The 19,059-nt window shown below is 42.3% G+C and overlaps 1 protein-coding gene across 7 annotated transcripts in view; it reads right to left on the bottom strand.

The window, feature by feature from the left end:
• LOC132203799 (pumilio homolog 2) overlaps positions 1–19,059 on the bottom strand; it is a 103,260-nt gene that overhangs the window by 24,899 nt on the left and 59,302 nt on the right. The gene's annotated exons all lie outside the window — the stretch shown is intronic.

The following is a 19,059-nucleotide window of genomic DNA, read 5'->3' as shown; positions in this document are numbered from 1 at the left end:
TGGTTAAACTCTTGAAAAATAATAATAAAAAATTAACAACGAATTTTTTCCTAAAAAATTGACTTCGTATATTTATTTTTTCAAATTTATTGAGGAAAATTTATAGCAAATTTTAATAATTTAATTTATTCCTGCCATTATTTGCATTTAGTCTTCTTTGTTTTTTATATGGATATAAACAAAAAAAATTACCAACCACACAACTAAATTATTCATGACCTTAATTTGGTTGAGACACGCCTATTAATTAAATTAAATGAGAAATCTTGTTTAGCTCTTAATGAAATTTTTCGCCAGAAACCGACGAATGCGCGCGGTCTTTGCGGAGAGATGCGACGCGCAATTACGGCGTCAATTAAGCCCGGGAAAATTAGCCCGGTTGGAGGGAGGTCAGCCAGCGTGCAAACGTGTAATGATGATATGTGTGTTGTGCCCACTCGGAGGGCCGGCCGGCGTTTCGCCGAGTGGCGCCGTCGCCGCAACTAATGCTAATACCTTGTTGTCTTCTCTCCACGTCGGTGGCGAGAGAGTAAGAGAAAGGGGTCGTCGGTCGGCGGTGGGTGATGACTATGGTGCTCCGCCGCGAGAATGTGCCTGCCTCAAGGGGGTGGGTGGCAAGCAAATAAGCAGGCAGGAGAGAGAGAGACGGGGCGCTACTTGTGCACGTTCTCGCGTGCCGCTGCTTTTAGCCAGAAATGAGCCCTTCTGCCTCTTGCTAATGACAAATATTTATCTGCGCCGACGGGCATGTGTGCAAGGCAGGAAGGACCAGCGTCTTGATATTCCTAATGTCTATCGGATAATAACGCTCTGTTGGTCCGTAAAGTTTGGCTTGTGGTTTTGCCAGACCCGGAGGGAACACATAATTTTGAGTCTACATTACATAACAAAGTAGGCACAAAATAGTAATAAAATTTAATATTCAGTTTTAAAAAATTCGTAAATAAAATACAATAAATTTATAACAAGGAATTTGCACTTATATCTATTCAATTTCACGTTTTATTTTAAATTAAATAATTAAAGTGATTATTTTTGTGTGGATAATTTGAAAAAATTATCAATTTAAAAGTGCTAAATTTAGTTTTGCAGGCACTGCTGGTTTTATTTCTACCTTGCGGCTTTTCACAGAATCTAATTAAAAGCAGAATTAATTAACATTTTGTAATACATTTTCCGCGCAAAAACATTATTTCCCAGCAACAATCCCTCTCGCTGGCTCGCGATAATCAAATCACTTTCAAGGACGGCGGCCATCGCCCCCGTCCTTTCATTTGCATGCAGCAAACATTAAAAATAATGAAAAATTAATTTCCCGCGCCGAGTCTCGCGCCGCTCGCCGGGGCGCATATGCATGAAGGCATTAATAAAGATGATGCTTCCAGTAAACAAATTATTAATTACTGGCGGGCGTTTTTGCTGCCTTAATTCCCCGGACGCCCCGAAATTCGCATTAAGGCAACCAGTTGAACCGCCCGCCCGCTCCTCGTTTCGCGTACAGTTAGCTGCATACATTAGCATCACTCACGTCACAATTAATGCCAACTCTGTTTGCGCACCCGAGGGCCAAAGGCCAGCGGGGTGAATTTGTATCGCTCGCTCCATCACCCCGCCCCGAACTGGAGTTGTCAGTCACGAATATTTCGCACTTCTGAGAAACCCCGGGCAAAGCCACAAAGCCTCGTATTTTGTTTTTGCGGAAATTTGTGTTTTCAAATTAAAACGTGTCAACAAGGAAACCGTTTTGGCTCCCAAATTAAACAAACAACTTTGCAGGTTTCTCGGTTGGCTCAGAGGTGAAATCAATTAGCAATTAAAAGGCAGCCCTTCAAAAACTAACATTTCCCGAGGCGCGACAAAGTCAATTAAAAGCCGTCGAGCAGCTGAACCGGGCAAAATAAAGCGCCGCAGGTTGCATAATTACGCGCTCATTAGCCAGTCGAGCGACGAATTTGCACTAATGACGTCTTGGCTCGCGCAGTGGCAAGTTGACTCAACGCCCATATCAACTAGCATTCGGAGAAATGGGCAAACGACTTCTAAGAAATTTGTCTACTTCGAACTGTATTTAATTGAGTTTTCTGGAAGCAATTATTTTTTTTCAATTTAGTCTAAAAACTGAATTCCCTTTATTTTTGAACAATTATTTTCTACTTTGTTGCTTTCATTTTGAATTTCCTGCAATTTATTTTAATAAAATGAATATAAAATTTAAATTAAATTAAAAAGTTGCACAACAATAAGAGATTAAAAATCTTATATCTTGAAAATGAATTACTTGATAGTCTAATTAGCTAATTTGAATGCATTCGTGTAATTTCCCAAGTTCATAATTTCACCCTCCGTGCTGATGGAATGAGCGAGATGACAAGGGCGTGGCACACGATATGATTTCACACACTCATCCGTCGGCGGGTAGGCACGGGGCGAGGGGGTGCAAAGGTCTACCGGCGTATTAATCAGCGGCGCTGAAAGAGCAGCGCCATCAGCGTGGCCTTTGCCGAGCGAGAGAACGAACACGGGGTATCATTATTATTATATAATACCATGTGCACTCCTTCTTGCTCATGTAACGTAATGACGAGCAGACCTTCAGCCGGGCATAAAGCGGAACTGCCACCCCGAGGGGCGCGTCTCTGGGGCTTAATAACACGGCAAAGGTAACACCAGCCAAATACCACTTAACTGGGCTGGCAATGCGACTCCCGAACACTGAGGCTTGGCATTTAGCGGCAATAAATCAAAACGTCTTTTGTGCCACTTCGCCAAAGCAGAATAATTTCGTCAAGCAAGAGAAATTAATCGATACTCGCCAAGTTTATTTCAGATTGTTTCCAACTCGCAATTAGGGTTGACTTGATACTTCAACCTCTTTATTAACCAACGGACCCATCTCATTGTCAGAATGCGCGGAACTTTGAGCGAGTTTGGAAACATTCCTCGGGTCTAATTAAAAATTCGGTTGAAAAGAACTGCAAATCCGCAGTGAAAGCGGCGCGCGTTCCTTCTTTTGACAGCGACTTTGCTGCTCTTGGAAAACGGGCGGGCAAGCGTTTAATGCACGGTGCGTTAGTTAGCGTGGTATTCATTTCGCGTATATAATATCATGAAAACCTCCACCGCAGTCACTCGGCGAGAGAACGAACCGACCGACCGGCTAAGCTAACAGACGTTTGCAATTGGCCTGAGCAAACGTCACGGGACGAAAAGCGGCGGCGACTCGGAAATTGTGTGTGCAATGAATGTGTATCGCACGCACGCAGCGCCGAATAAGGAGAAAATCAATGTTAATTACTACATCTTTCATGGGAAGGATCGCCCGATAAAATATTTAACGCACTCGGCAGCCCCTTTAATGGAATTTGTGATTTTTTTTTATTCCCTCGCTCCAACTTCTTCTTTTTCTCGTTGGCCTGGAAAAGGAGCTGTTCCTTTTTGTTAAGCCTTTCTTCTTTCTCGTCGGCCACGAGATGGGATTTAATTGCAAGTCCGCTGTAAAATAAGCCGCTGGAAAATTAAACCCGAGCCCCTGTGATAAATATGAGATTAGTTATTATGGTTGATTCTTGTTGCATGTCATGCACCGAGCGACTCGCGGCCGGGATCGAGTGACGAGACCAACTTTCAAAAAATTTATTGTACGTGACGAAAACTGGTCACAGCATGAAAGGTACAAAAGGGCTGCCGTGCAAAAACAGCGATATCGATTTCGGAGGCTCTTTCTCTCTGTACTCTCTCTAATTTAATTAAATCGCAACGGAATTCGGCAATTTCTTTTCCTCTTCTCCTTTTTTTTCATTATACCCGCGCGCTAATGAGTGCTGCGCGAATAAAGAAGTAACTCGAGATGTTTAATTCGCACTGCAAAAGAAGATGGGCCCGAGGCGATGCTCAAGTTTCATCGGCTTATTTAATTAATTCGAGCGCGATTTTGAATCCACACTCTTTCTTGCGATTAAGTAAGATTTCCGCTGCAAATGATTCAATCTTTCTTTTTGCTTTAAAAAGTTTAAAATCACGAATAATTACGAGCATATCTAAATTTCACAGAATTTTCCTTTTTTTTTGCACTCGGAGTTAATTATAGAGACATTGACTTGGAGTGACATGTTTACAACCTGGCCAACCTGTTTCCGATCGGCGAATTTTTTACGTGACCATTTATTCGCAGACGCTTTTCACTCACGCAGTTGGCGGCCAGATGTGCGGCAATTTTAAACTAAAAATAAACGTCGTCTTCTTTCACTTTGCAACTCAAATCTCGGCTAAATAATCCTTGAATCCGAGTGTTTTGCGGCAGAATTAATTCGGCCTAAGCCGGTGCGTCCCGTCGGGGTTTAGTTTAATCCCTTTGAGCACTTGGCAAGCGAAATCGAGTGACCGCTGGTTCTGTTGATTGAAAATTTCATCTCATTGTTGCGCGCCGCTGATCATATGCACGGCGGCGCTCGCTGCAAGTTTAATTGCGAATTTGCAGGTTGATTAATGAATCGCATAGACAGGGTGCATATGCATGGTGATGCAAACAGAGAGCTAAGTGCTGCCGAGCTAAAAGGGCGCATAATGGATGGGGAGCTCTCGTGGCGCGCACTAATGCAAAAGGGCAGCGCGCGCGCGTGAATTTTTAATGCACTTTTCAAGCCCGACCGAGCCTGCAGACTTTTGCCGTGTCCGAAATCAAACGGGTTTGCTGTTGGCACCGCCCTTCTCGTTTTGCCGAAAGTAAGTGGCGATAAAAGATAGATGGCTTCCAAAATAGCACAACGCACGCACACGGCTGCTCCGTCTCTTTTTCTCTCGTTTTCCCGTCCCATTTGGCATTTTTCCTCCCGCGGATGTACGCAATGGGTGATTTTAAAGGCGTTGTGACGCTGACGGGCCGACATGCATCTCGCGAAACCACGCGATAGGCTTGATGGTGGATCAAATGAACTGCGACACATTCAGCGGCTAAAGTGTTGCTTTTTTACATTTCTCAACTCGGCGGCAGTTGAGAAACTGGCGGCAAAAGTTTCTTGCTTCTTCACCGGCCGCCGGCAATCTTTATTTAACGTTTTGCGACACGATTTTGCACCGAGCGGAAAATAAAGAACGGGGGAGCAGGGAACACTGCGTTTCGGAGATAAGAAAACGAAAAAAGAGAGAAAGAGCAGAAGCCTAGTAAAGAGGGGATGGGAACGGCACTTTTCGGGCTATTTGCATGACAATACCGTCGGAGGATTTTAGAATTTTATTTTTGAAATTTGTGGCTACTTTCAAAGTTTGATGATTGAAAGCTCTAGAAACTTTTGATAAACAATTTTTTTATCAATGTTCTCCACTTCAATCGAGTTTGAAAATGAAAAAGCTTTTTCTTATCGCAATTTTGGTATTTCACAAGACACCATAATACTTATTGGCTGCGATTAGAGATTTCTGCAACGCCTCGTCAAGTGAGGTCATTATTGATTGCAAAGAGCGCAATTTGCGCGCATAAATAAAGCCGCGGAAAATCGCTTCGCAATCATACTCGACGACTGATTTGACGCGGAAAATAAATAAATAAATAATTCAGTGCGGCGGAATAATCGGGCGGCGGAATGCAGGCGCAAAGGTTAACAGCTTAATTAGTTGGCCATTTGCATACAGATAAGGGCTTAATGCCGACGGGTGCGTCCCGCGATAAAGCCTGCAGGCCAATTAATTAGTCGCTGCTCGAGTGGCTGGCGCTTCAATTTTTGGTCGGTCCGTCTTTCCCTCTCTCTCTCTCTGCAGATGATGAAACTCAAGAAATCAATCGCTCAAAAGAGGGATGGATGTATTTCGCAAACCCGCTCTGAAGGGAGATTGGATGATCCTGGTGGCACAATATACCACTCGGGAGAGAGACGCGGCTGTTATCAATAAATCATCCGACCAGGGGATGTATACCTGCCGCTTTTCCCGGAAAAGAAAAATTGATTGTCCCTAATGGCGCCGAATCTGAAGCGCCAAATCGATTTGCATCCAAGAGGCTCTCTTAGCAACACGATTCTGATGGGAAATGTCCTCAATTCCAATTTGTTATTGAAAAAAGGCATCAGTTGAAACCAGTTCAGCGGCATTTTCTTTTTCTCCCGCGGTTGCTCTTTGTGGTGAGCAAGATAGACACTTTTGGGCTTACACGGAGATTCAATTTGTATGCTTATGCGCCTATTTACATTTTTTTAGGCTTAACTTGGAGCGCGGGAGCTGCGTGGGGCGGACGTATTTAATAATCTGAACACGAGTTTTGGTGCCGGTTTTTTACATAATGTTTTCTCCCGCGGCTCGTGCTGTGTATAGTGTGAAGAAAGAATTTTTCAAGAGTAATAATATGAAAAAAAATCGAGCCCAGAAAATTCCTCTCTTTCCCAACAGCTTCCAGTTCGGAGAGGGCGGCGGAGACGGCGAGAGGCGCGGGAGGAGGAAAGAAAATATGGATTTTTGCGCCGGCAGGAGCTTTATTAAAAAAGTTAAATGCTCACCTTGGACCCGAGCGAGACATCAAACATACACAAACTGCTGCTCGCTTGCCTGCAGGAGCAAAACAAGCGGAGAGATAATCAAGTCGCGGAGTGACATATTTTCGTATCACTTTTAGCGGCCGTGTCATAATATTGTTATTCACCGTAGCGACAAGACGACCTGAATAATTGGAGCATCCGGCGAGGGGTGACGAGAGTGAGTGCGGAGCGAAAAATAATCAGAATAATGAGGGGATCCCTCTCTCGGATGCACCGCCGACGGCGCAATTGAAACGACGGGCGATCATTTTCGCACAAAATATACAGGGTTGGCGCGCGCAGGGTTAATTTGCAAATGCATTTCTGCTGGATGAGTTATCGCCGCCGGTGCTGAAAGACGAACGTGCTCGCGAGAGGAATAATTCACGTTGGCGAATATTGCAAGATAAAGAGAGATTGAATATAAAGCCGAAACTTTCCCGGAAAGTCGAGAGCTGCTCTCGCTTTAAATGCGTACTCGTAAAGAACAAGCCAGTGCGCAGTTTTGAAGTGACTGAAATTTCACCGCGAAAACCAGATTTGCGAAGAGTATGCTGCGAGTTGAAAAGCTTTGGAGTGCAAGTTGTTCGTTTTCGCAGCCAGAAGCTGTAAATTTAATAGCAGGTCAACGTCCTTCTTTCGGACTCTCTCATAATATCACCAGAATTTCACAAAATAAAGATTTTTATTTTTAAATTAAATTTAGGATTTAATCTTATTAAAATCAAAGAAATTTTAGAATTAAAATTAAATATAAATTTAAAATTTTATTATAAATATGAAAAGCATCATTAAATTAAATTACTTATTATTTTTAATTCCTTTTATTTTGAAAATTTTTTTCTTTCAAAAATGCAGTTCCCCATAATAATTATTTTCTTTTTTATTAAAAAAATCATGTAAACATTTTGCCAAATAAACAACAATCCAGTTCGTTTTACTTCTTGTAATTAATTTCAGACCATAGACGGCCTCCTCGTCCTTCTTCATTGTCCGCCTTTTTTATGCCTTTTGCCCATCAGCAGCATCGCTTTTGATCAAATCCCGGTCGGCTGTGCTGACCACTCGCCAATCGAAATCAGGCCACTGTACTTTGTAAACCGAACTCGAAGTGGACCAAAAGCGATTGACTGCAGAAGGATGTGGCTGCGATCGATCTCTCGGAAGCAGCGATTTTATTTGAGAGCCGGCAAGAAAAAAAAGAGCTGCTGCAAGTACACTAAGAGCAGTACTTTCAGAATTTAAATCCCGCAAGAGATGTTCAATCAGGCCTGGGGCGAATTTTCACAAAACCAGTACGAGCGAGATTCGAAGCGCGCTCTCGCGGATGTATGCAGGTGGCTTGGGAGTTTTTTTTATATGCATGCGCGAACCAGCTCGGTGGTTTTTACGAGCCGCTTTTCCAATGGCTGCCAGTTTAGCGATAACAAAAGAGGAAATTGAAATTTTTATTTATCAAGCGGCAACAACGTTTGCTTTCGCCAGGGGTTTGCAATCAGCACGATGAATTGAACGCGCAAAAAGTACTAAAAAATTGTGCGTGTGGACATACAGAGAGCGACACAGACAATCATTATTTTGAATAAAAAAAAGCACGCATAGTGTACCTGTCTGTATGCAACTGTAAATAATTAAATGTGTAACGGTAGCGCGAGAAACGTTTCCACTGTTTATTTTCTTTTTCCCTTGGTATGTATTCCGGTCGTTTGTCGATTGAGGAAACAATAAAAATACGTAAGGACGCTGTTTTTATATGTACTTTTATGGCGAGTCATACGTACAAACAGCGCGGCCAATTTCCAACGCAAGATTGTCAGCAGCCGGTCGGGTGCCGGTCCCGTTATGACACAGCCGGCCGAAGGAGGAATGCTAAACGACGACGTAATACCGAGTGCGAATGAATTGCATCTGACCAGCGGCTTTTTCATTTCTTCTCGCAATATATGAAACGCTATAAAAGCTCCAGCCAGCATCTGATATTGGCGTTCTTTGCACTTTGAGCCTCAGGGCTCCGCGATGAGTCTCTTTTCCAACTCTTGCCCTCCTGTAGAGTCTTCCAATAAATATAAAAAAAAAAAACATAGAAAGAAATGCAACGAAAATTTAGCTTCGGTCATCGCAATTTTTTTTATTATAATATTATTTATTTAATAATTTTATTTTACAATTTTAAGTACTTGAGAATAATTAAATAAATATAAAAAAAATTTATAAGTTTATTTCATTAAAATGAGACGCCATTTAATATTTATTGGAGTATTAGGCAGTGGTAAAAAGTGGTCACAAATAGAAGGTATAAAAAGCGGCAAAGTTATGCAACCCGCATAGATATGAAGAAACTTTACCGCCGTTACTTTAATTAAATTGTAATTTTCATCCATAAATCAGTCACTTGGAAACACGTAAAAGCAACTGCCATTTAAATATAGCAAAAATAATTTTGGCGTGAATGACCTCTAGCCTGTCAAGAATTAAAAAAAAATTAATTTTTTATTCTAGAGCTAAAAAATTTGTTGGCTTCAACTAGCGCACATATTCACTAGAATCAATTACTTGTTTCAGTTGAAAAAAATTTTTTAAAAAGCTCTGAAATGAATCTTCTCCACACAGGTATATGTTTCACAATTTTTTTTTTCAAATGTATAGAAACCTCCACAGCTTGCATGTCGACTTTGGCTGCGGTTTTGCTCGTTTCCAAGTATAAAAAAGGAGCGGCCCTTGGCTCGGCCGACCCGACTGCCGACATACGCGTTTTGAAAGTTAAAATTTCATCTCTCAAAGGACGGGCGGCGGGCGTGCGAAAAACGTTCAGGATATTCATGTTGCAACGACGGACGCGCAGTCATGTCTCGACCGCAAACCGAATGAAAAATGGATCTCGCCGAGTGTTTTTGTGTACAAACATGTGCGCGTGATGAGCTGGATTGTGCATTTTATTGCATCCACTTTCTTGGATTGCGCGTTTCTCCGCCGTTGTCCGACACAGACGCTTAACAGACAAGACATGATATGCTAATAAATTCGTACAAATTTACTTCAGGTACACGACGCAAGTTTTTAAATACGAGGTGAATATTCAAATCGCTTTACTTGCTCAGCAGTCGTGACACAAATAATTTCTCAAGAAGAACATCTTTTAGAGGAAAAAAAAATAAAACAGTTTTACGAAACGAATGAGTAATAAAGATGCCAGCTGAGATTAAATTCAGTGTAAAAGCGGCGATCAATTTTCAAAGCCTAATTGGCACAACCGTTGTCCGAACGAGATAATCGAATCTCGGCCCGAATCTTTTGTTTTGGTGGCAGCTCGTGAATTCTCTCGGCTAATTATAGCCTTAATGCATAATAAATCTGCCGAGGCACGTAACACGATCGACGCGGATGCACTTCCAATCACTACATAACGACCGCAAAGGAGAGAAATCTTCTCTTTATCTGTGAGTGTGAACCACACGCCTGGGTCCAGAGAAGAGAAAATATCAAATAATTTTCTCCCTGCAAGGGAAACTCGGAAATTTCAAACACAGAATTAATTGGCAGAACTGACAAATATCATTTTGATTTCTCTCAATTATACACAATGGTTATGCTAATTTTACTATTTCCATCACTTTAATTAATAATGAGATGAGCAATCAATATTTTATGAAAATTTAATATGATAGAATTTTGTAACTAAAATTAAATTTTCAGTCATTCCTCCACTGAATTAAATATAATTAAGAAGAAAATATGAAAATTTTGGTGCATTTTCAACAGAGCCTTTGCTTTTTAATCGACTTTGATAAAAGCCAAGTTCTCCTGTCACAAAATATTGATATTTTGAAGGGAGATGCATATTTTTTACGATCGTACACAGAATGTAAAAAGGTGGCGTAATAACATCTTGGGCGCTCTCATATTTCCCGATAAACTCCTCGAGCAGCAACAAAGCCCAGCTTGATTTTCAATACTGCTTCGTGCGCGCGAGACTTGCTAGCTTTGTTATCTCAATATTACGAAGTGTTATGTAAAGCAAAGAAGCTTCTCGGATATCTGGCAGGCGCGCATTTTCCGCGCACAAAGGACGAAAAACACGGAGGCTGCAATAATAGTGATAACTGCTGAATAAATTTGCAGCCGGGCCGTCCGAGTTTGTCTTTCAACACCTTTGATATTTAATTCAGACGGACAAAGGCGGCCGACTACACAAAGAGGGGCCAATTTACAAGGGAACGAGAGAGTAGGAGCTTCTGCGGATTGTTTTCGCCAGCCACAATACGGGGTGCAATTAAAAAGGCGGCTGCACAATGAGTGATAAGGGTGGGGACGGCGTTTTGCCTGGTCGAGCTGGCTGCTATTTAAAAATTATTGTTGGCAATACACGTACGAAGCAACTACAAAAGGTTGCACTTTCTTTCTTTCTTTCTTCTTTTATCCTCTGGTCTGTGTCTTTTGTGGCTCGGCGCCAATTACGGCACCGCTCGCCTTCAAGATTAATGAGATAGCGATGTGGCGCGGCGCTCTTGAATAAATGCTGCTCAATCTGCGCGCGAGACTCGCCGTGAATAAAAGTCTAAACGGCGGCGAGAAAAATCGGCCGCATTTTCAGCCGGCGGGATAAAGCGAATGGCCCCTCAATGACTAATTATTCTTGAAACGACGCGATTTATTTATTTTCGTGTCCGCGTAAACAAAAACGTTGCGAGTGCAGTGGCCGTAAATTTTGAAATTCCAGCGCGTACGTATTTCTCTCTTGTTCGCTGCACAATACACACACACGCTTTGCATACCAAATGAAATATGTATTTGCGTTTTGCAGCAGTAAACACGGCGGCACGAGTGGAAATATGGGTTAGTTGCTCGCTCACTCTCATGAGCCACTTAATTTCCCAAATTACAATGAAACGCAACAATAATAATAGGTGTGGAGCTCAGCGCCGTCAAGAGAGATGAGACCTGTATTATTCTGCGATAACTCCTCCGGGCGGGCGACGACCCATTTGCATTTAAGCCCCGAAGAACAACAAACACGGAGAGAATGAAAATAACGCCACGATGAGACGGCAAAGTGTAAATTTTGACATAATTTTAAAAATTTCACTCATTTTTTTTTTTAGAAATTTTAATTACAATTAATTGCAAAGAATGGCAATTTCTCTTCAAGGTGAACCTCTCATGTGCCAAAATGCAAGACTGCGTCTCCAAATTGATTCGTTTAATTTGGCCGCCGCCGCCGCTTTCACCTCGGCGCACCGCCCCGAAGGAATGGCAGACGCGCGAGGCACGCAGCCCCGAAAAGAGGCGATAAATTTTTGCTCTCGCCGGTGGAATTGTTTATGTAAACGCACGTTTCCTTGACTTTTTTAATTTCGCTTTTTCATTTGTCCACTTTCAGCTAATTGGCAATTTAGTCCGGTCGAAAAAGGCGACGCCGAGCAATAACAATTCCACGCAAATGACAAACTGCCATAGCGGGATGCGGTTACGCAAAATTGATACTCAGCCCATACTAGCCTAGTTGCGTGTCACAACACACTACCATATACTTTTTACGGCCGTCTTGCTTTCCATAATGAAGACAGATGGACCGACAACCAGAATGTCCTTTTTTGGGCTCTTTTGTCTGTGTCGCTGTTCCGAGCACAAGAAAAAAGAAAAAACGCGGGCGGCAGTAAATAATATCAAATGCGTGCGCGCGAGAGAACAGCTTATTCTACTCCCTGCCGGCGGTGCGTCAGGAGGGCTGCTGGTTGAATTACGCAACCCACCAGCGACAGGGGAAATTAACATGGTGTGTATTTGCAAGGCCGGAAAAAGTGGCGAAATGAGAGAAAAGTGAGGCAGAAAGATATGAAAATTCGGGCTAGATTTCTAGGCAACAGAGAAAATATTCCATTCTTTTCCTTTTTATATTTTTTTCCAAAAGCTTCAAAATATTCCAAAGAAGTTACAAAAAAAAAAAATTATTAATAAAGATACTTAATCTTATGAATTTCCTGCGGCGGATGTGGCTTTTTGATCTCTGAAGTTTTAACAAAATTCTTGCTTATGTTGATGAAATTTTTTCAAGTAATTCCTTTTTTATTAAATAAATATTTCCAACAATTGAATGTAAACAATTTATTACAACAATGAGAAAAAATAAACAACAACAATAATAATATCTTAAAATAAAAATTAAGAAAATTTCATTTGTAAGATTGAATTTTCGTGCACAAAAATAATATTTTTTATTGCATGTTTTTACCTAATAAATGGCAAAAATTATTTCAATAAAAATTAATTTTAAGAAAGGAAAGGAATTTGCAGCTTTGAAATTTTCACCTTTCTAATTTGCACTTATAAGTGGATTTTCACATTTTGAACAAAATTCTGCCGCCGGAAGGAAAGAAAATGCAGCGTTGTTGTGTTTATTATTTATTTGTGTCAGCAAACACGGAGAAAAGTGATGAAGTTTCTCGCACGGTGCGTTATTTGACCTCCAAAAAAGGAAGACGGTCAGCTGATCAGCCAGAAGTTCTCTTTCCGCCTAGTGCTAATGGAACCGGTTGCGCTAGGCTTTTAGTAGAGTTTCGAGTGAATATATATTCGAAGCGGGCGGACCCGACGGCGTTTGTGCACTCCCGTGTTTGCAGCGGAGCTTCTCACGGCTCTTTTCGGAAAAGCCGCCTGGACGTTTGGTTAGTTGGGCAAAGTCGTGTTCTGGCTCGCGGGCAGTCGAGTTAAATCCATCGTTAATTTACTGGCAGCCAGCGCAGTTTAAACAAATTGCCGCCCCTTAAGCCAGTAAAACGAAGCGTGACTTCCTCGTCCGAAAACAACATGCACCCTTTGGCTAGCAATTGAAATAAAGAAATAAAGAAAGTTATTCTTGAAGTAAAACAACGCATACCGCACGACGTGATTGTGAATTTTAATTAAAAGGCGGCGGTAATAACAACGCGGCGTTGCGCATGATAAAGAGGCGCTGCTTGTGTGTTTGTTGTGTTTGGAGAAAGAATTTGAAGAGTGCGTAACTCGACCTGGATCTCTCCAACGCCATCGATAATACACACTACAAACACTCGAGTGCGCTCTTGAACGAGAGCAAGCGTCATTTCAAAATTTCGCGCAGGCGACAAACCGCAGGCGGGTGGGTGGCCGACCGACCTCCATTCCGGAATCGCAGCAAACTTGCTCCTCAGGCCTAATTGCGCAAAATTGACGACGGCACGCACGAAATCCGAGACGCGATTTGATTACGAATGATAACGGAACTCGCGTGAGAGAGAAAGAAGGAAAGATGTGCGGAATCATCAGGCGGAGAGTTGGTTGCTTTTATTCATTTATTGCGGTCTGTAAAGTTTTGATGATATTGAAAATTCCGAAAATTGAGGCCAAATTTTATTCATTAACATTTAGAAACCAACTTTTAAAATGCTCTTTCCTTATATAAAACATTTCTGCATGAATATCATAAAAAATTCCAAGCAGAAAAATTGTAGGAGTTTCTTTTTGCAAAGCCTCTTATTAATTATCAGTGTGGGATAATGAATTCTTTTTTAAATAAACACTTCATACTTTTTAATGAAAACCATTCGCAAACGTGGCCCCGATTTCTTCCTCGCTATTAATTCTGTCGTTTTTCTTTCAGAGAAATGCACTCGCGATTTAAGCAACGAGGCGGAGGTAATGAGGCTCCATGAATTATATTTCCAGAGAGAGCTTTCTTTCTTTCTGCAAAACTCTTTTGCAGAATTTCGCAACATCAATCACTGGCACACGCGTTGCCAACGAAACAAAGACGTCTTCAAATGGGAATAATTCATGCGCAATCTAATCTCGGCACAATGCTCTGCCGCGGTTTAATTGCGTTCGCATGGGAATTCGTCGGGCTGCATGAATCAATGCGCCGTTACTTTTTTGGCAGCATAAACGGCCTCTCGTTCTCACACACACTCAAATAACAGGTACCGGGCGAGCAAATATCTCGGATCATGCTCGCGGCTGTGCTCGTCGTGCTTAAATATAGCAGGGCGGGCAACAATGCGCTCCACTTTGCGAATGGCTAATTGCGTGTTAATCAGAAGAAGAGGCAGCCGAGAGGACCCTCCTAATAAATCATGCGACCGCGTCAAAGTCACGTCAGCCCTCTGACGAGAGACCATTTTCGCTTAATTATATTTTCCCAATGACAAACGTCAAGTCCAAAATACACCGAGCGCAAAAAATGAATCTCGGTCGGTCGCGTCCATCTAGCAACGTCACTCCGGGCAAAAACCCTCTCCTGTTATTCTAGCTACTATACTATTGTGTGCGTTTTTCGTCTTGGTGCGATATTTTCGAGAGTGACCCCCAAACTGATGCTGGCGCTAATGCGCGCCGAGATCTCTCACTCAAGTGGACCGGCGGCGGGTTTATTTGTGTCTCGGCAGCCGCCACGCTGCAAATGCGAGATGGACGGACAAGTATAATACTTTGCGACCGTAATTTATCACCCGACGAGCAGGTAGTGCGGAAAGGAGGAGAGAGAGAGTGTCACGCACTTAAAATCGCTCCACCGCGCCGAGGAGACCCGCCCTGCTGATTTTTACGCAAGACAAGTGTGTGATCCACCTGGCTTACGGTGCTAATCTGCTCTGAAAGGCGAAGGGGCTGAAGGATTAATTTGGCCCGAAATTGATTTACGCGCGGCTAATGCATCTCGCGAGCGCGTGTGAAATTTACTACAACGAGACGAGGTGTAGCAGCGAAAACGCTCGTTTTTCATGATTAAAAACGAGGAGGCCGTGTGTACCGAGCCCGACACTGAAAAATGGGCAAAAATTCACCTAGGCGCGGGCGCACGCCGGCTGAATCCCAAATTCTGCTTTAGAGGAAAGAACTTCTTTGTTGAAAAATTAAGGTTTGAAAGGACGTAAAATTTCTGTGGTTTTCGCTAAATTCTTTTAATTCAATAATTAGCAAAAAGCAAAAAAAAAAAATCAGTTCTTTCCAGAAATTTAATTTTTTATAATTCGGTTAATTAAAAAAATCTTTTGGCAACTTTTAAGCCTGTTTACTTTTTTATATCACCACAAACAACAAATTTAAAAAGAAGTACACATTTTTGGCCAGAGTGGGTACTTAAAAACAATAGAAACAACGACTTTATTTCTTTCGCAACTCTCGGGTTTAACTAGAATTTCAACTGGCGTCGTAAATTCACGCGTGGGGACGCTAATTTTCTATTAACCGCTATACGGTGAATATAACTCAAATAAAGGGGGATTCGCAGACCAAGTCCTATAATGATTTACGCGGATAGTAAAATCGGGGCGGCGCGCGCGAGCGTTAGCCAAGAATCTGCCGCGTCGAGCCACGTGCGGGGTAATTTGGCCCGCGCAAAAAAGGCTCAGCCCTCCCTCGACACCCGCGAGTAATCCAATCTGAATGTGTATGTCGTGCTAACGAGCGCGACGGTATTGAATCCGTCGGGGTCCCGCGCATGAATTACGATCGAATCAGAAGAAGAAGATTGTTTCAGCAACAGTTTTGATTCGCCGCCTGTGGCCGATTTACTTTTCAATTATGCCGGCGGTTATTTATAGGCGGCAGATCAATATTCGCCCAGGCTGAACAAATAATACAAACGCAGACGCAGCTCCACTCGTCTCTCTCTGTGGGTTGAGGACCTTCTCGGGAAATATCCGTCCTCTGCTCTTGATTTATTTCCATTTGTTTACTTTAGGTGTACACGCGAGGCTTGTTTTTAGAATTTATTTCGCGCATGATCTACGGTGCGAATTACAAGCGCCGTATATTAGTTTTGCGGCCGAGGATAAATTAATCAGAGAGAGCTGAAACGCGCCGAGAATTTATTACTTTCCTCCCGACCGCCCCTCCTCGGAGAGCACCCTTGCCACTTATTCAAGTGCTGACCCGTTTATGAATTAATCCGATTAAATTTGGAGAGTTTAATTCTAAGTAAACACGGAGACGCCTGCTTGGATTCAATCAACTTGTGCACTCAAGAAAAAGCCGTTTATCTTCCGCCCCGAAATCCCCCGAGAACACAGACATACACGACGAGCCGATGTTGCCGCTCCAAAAGAGAAATAGTTGTGTGTCAATTTATAAATAAATTGGAAAATATCTCTCATTCTTTCTTTTTAGGCATCCTCTTGCGTGAGTGAAGAGTTGGTTCTTTCGTCGGGAAACTTTTTGATCGAGAAGGTCCATTAGATTGATATAAAAGTTTGCAGTTTGAGCGCCGCGTTGCTGTAAAATACGGTGAGCGAGAAAATTAAAACTCCACACACCCCTTCCTTCTCTCTTTCTTTCGTGAGATGAAATGGAAATTCGCCGGCGGCGGCGGCAACTCGATTTAATTAAGTCCAATTAGCATTCGGAGTGTTTCTTTTTGATCGGCAAACCAACTCTAACGAGAAAGTATATAAAATGTCTTTCGTGCGCCCTGGACTGAAAGAGAGTTGCTTATTCTGTTGAACCACCACCACGGCTGGCAGTTGGAATGAATAGTTTATCAAAAGTGACAAGGTCGTGTTTACACCGTGTTTAAATTGATTACCACCACGCAGCACCTTTCCTTCGCGCTCGGATTTTCGTGTCAACTATTTCTTTCGTCGCCGCGACGACGCAGCGAGAAAGTTTGTAAGTTATAATAATTTTTCTAGAAGAAGAAGAAGAAGGGTCTGCATTTACATAAGAGCTCAGATTTCCGAGTTTCATCATACTTCTTGAAACAAAAACTTTCGGATACGAGAATAGTCTACGGAGTTTTCTCCACCCTCAGAAAGACAATTTTCCCCAAAACTGACTAAGATAAAACTCGGTCAGCAAAATTTTTAAGTTACTAAATCTAAATTTTGAACAAATTTTCAGCTGCAAAAATGTAAAATTTTTTCCTTTTGTTTCCAACCCACAATTGGACAGTTTACCAAAAAAATGAGATAAAATGGAGTTTAAATATAAGTCTTGTGTGCAAAATTATCCAAAATTTGCCAATTTTGCTTGATATAAATTTTTATAATATATTCTCTTTTGAATTTAGGAGAGGAAAGAAAGTTCTACAGTTTGAAAAATGCAAAATATCCTTGTAAAAAAAGTTGGAGCACGCGCCGAGGGTAGGGCAAATTTACATCCTCTCTCTCTCGGGCAGCAACACAATGAGGACGGCAGGCTAATTTGGCGTGGGCACGTTCGGCACATAGGTGAGGTATTATGAGCGGCCATCTCTCGGTGCTTTATTGCCGTGGCCGATGACCAGTCGCTCCATGACGACGGCCGCCGACAACTTTTCTATAATTAATTTAGGCGTGCTTGCTCGGCGGTGGCGGCGCTGCACGATGTTCGGCGCGCAGGTGAGAGAGTGGCTGCATGTTACACACACCGCCGTCCTCCCAAGGGGGTGCCGCTGAATTAATTAGTCCACCTGCAGCCCTGTTCATTAATACTTGATTCGCTCGATTTGCATGCACAAATTCGCGCCACGCCCCTCGCCGCCGTGTCACTTCTTGCACCGGGGACGCAAAAGTTGCCCTCTCTGCTGACACCGTGGAAATTGCTAGTCCCTTTTTCAATATATACACACGACGCGAGGGATAAAAAGTGCTTGCTCGGCACCGAGGAAGTAAGTTGTGTGCGAAACAAGAGGCGCATCGCTGTATAATTTATCATAACATGTTTGGCGAACAAGTGAGCGAGCGTCGGTGCCGAATCGGCACTACTTGTGGCTATCACTGTTGCAATCGCTCTGTTGAGACAAATAAAACAATTGACATTGGTTTCTTTAACGATTAGATTATATACCAGGCCTGCGTGTCAATTATTGAGTTCATGTTTCGGTGAACAATTCAGTTCCTTATTGACGGTTTTGAAATACTTATTGTTTAAAATAATATTTTGCTTTCCATTCCGTCAAAAATAGCTTTATGTTAAAAAAAGAATGAATTTTCATATTAATTGTACTTAAAAAATTAAAAATATAATTTAAATTATTTTCATTAAATTAATTACAGAGTGATTTACTTTCCAAGCTGATTCACAGCATAGTTCCTGCATTTCAAAACAGAACTTTAAATGAGCTAATTTGAAATTCTATCTGCTTGAGAAATCAAAGCTGCAGGATAATCGTAAAGCAATTTAAGTTGGGAAAAATGCGGCTGACAAACAAGGAGCTGCCTGTGTTGAGCGACATTCACTTCTTCTTCTTCGTGAATACATTTATTCCAAAGGAGGTTAGAAACCCAATTACAAAGGCCTGCTTTGAAATTCCTGTGCGCACACATATGTTTGCCACACTTATTTTTTTTTCTCGGTGCGCCTTTTTGAAAATCTCTGCGCCATTGTGGCCGTCATTTTCACGCGCCAAAGGAAATTCTGCGAAACAAGTACACAAGCCGAGCACTTTATCACATCACACAGGGCTGGCTATTTTTTATACAGGCTGTTTACTCTGGTCTGACCACTTCCGCGCGCGCGTCTTATCGTCGGCAGGCAATTTCCCTAAAACTGCAGCGGCCGGATACAATTGCGGTGTGTGCGATACGCGCCACATGTTGAAAGAAACCCAACCCTTTGGAAATCATTAAAA

The sequence above is a fragment of the Neocloeon triangulifer genome, unplaced genomic scaffold (assembly GCF_031216515.1).
Source record: "Neocloeon triangulifer isolate White Clay Creek 2 clone unplaced genomic scaffold, ASM3121651v1 ptg000002l, whole genome shotgun sequence".
NCBI lineage: Eukaryota > Metazoa > Arthropoda > Insecta > Ephemeroptera > Baetidae > Neocloeon > Neocloeon triangulifer.
This window is presented reverse-complemented; position numbering and strand designations above follow the sequence as displayed.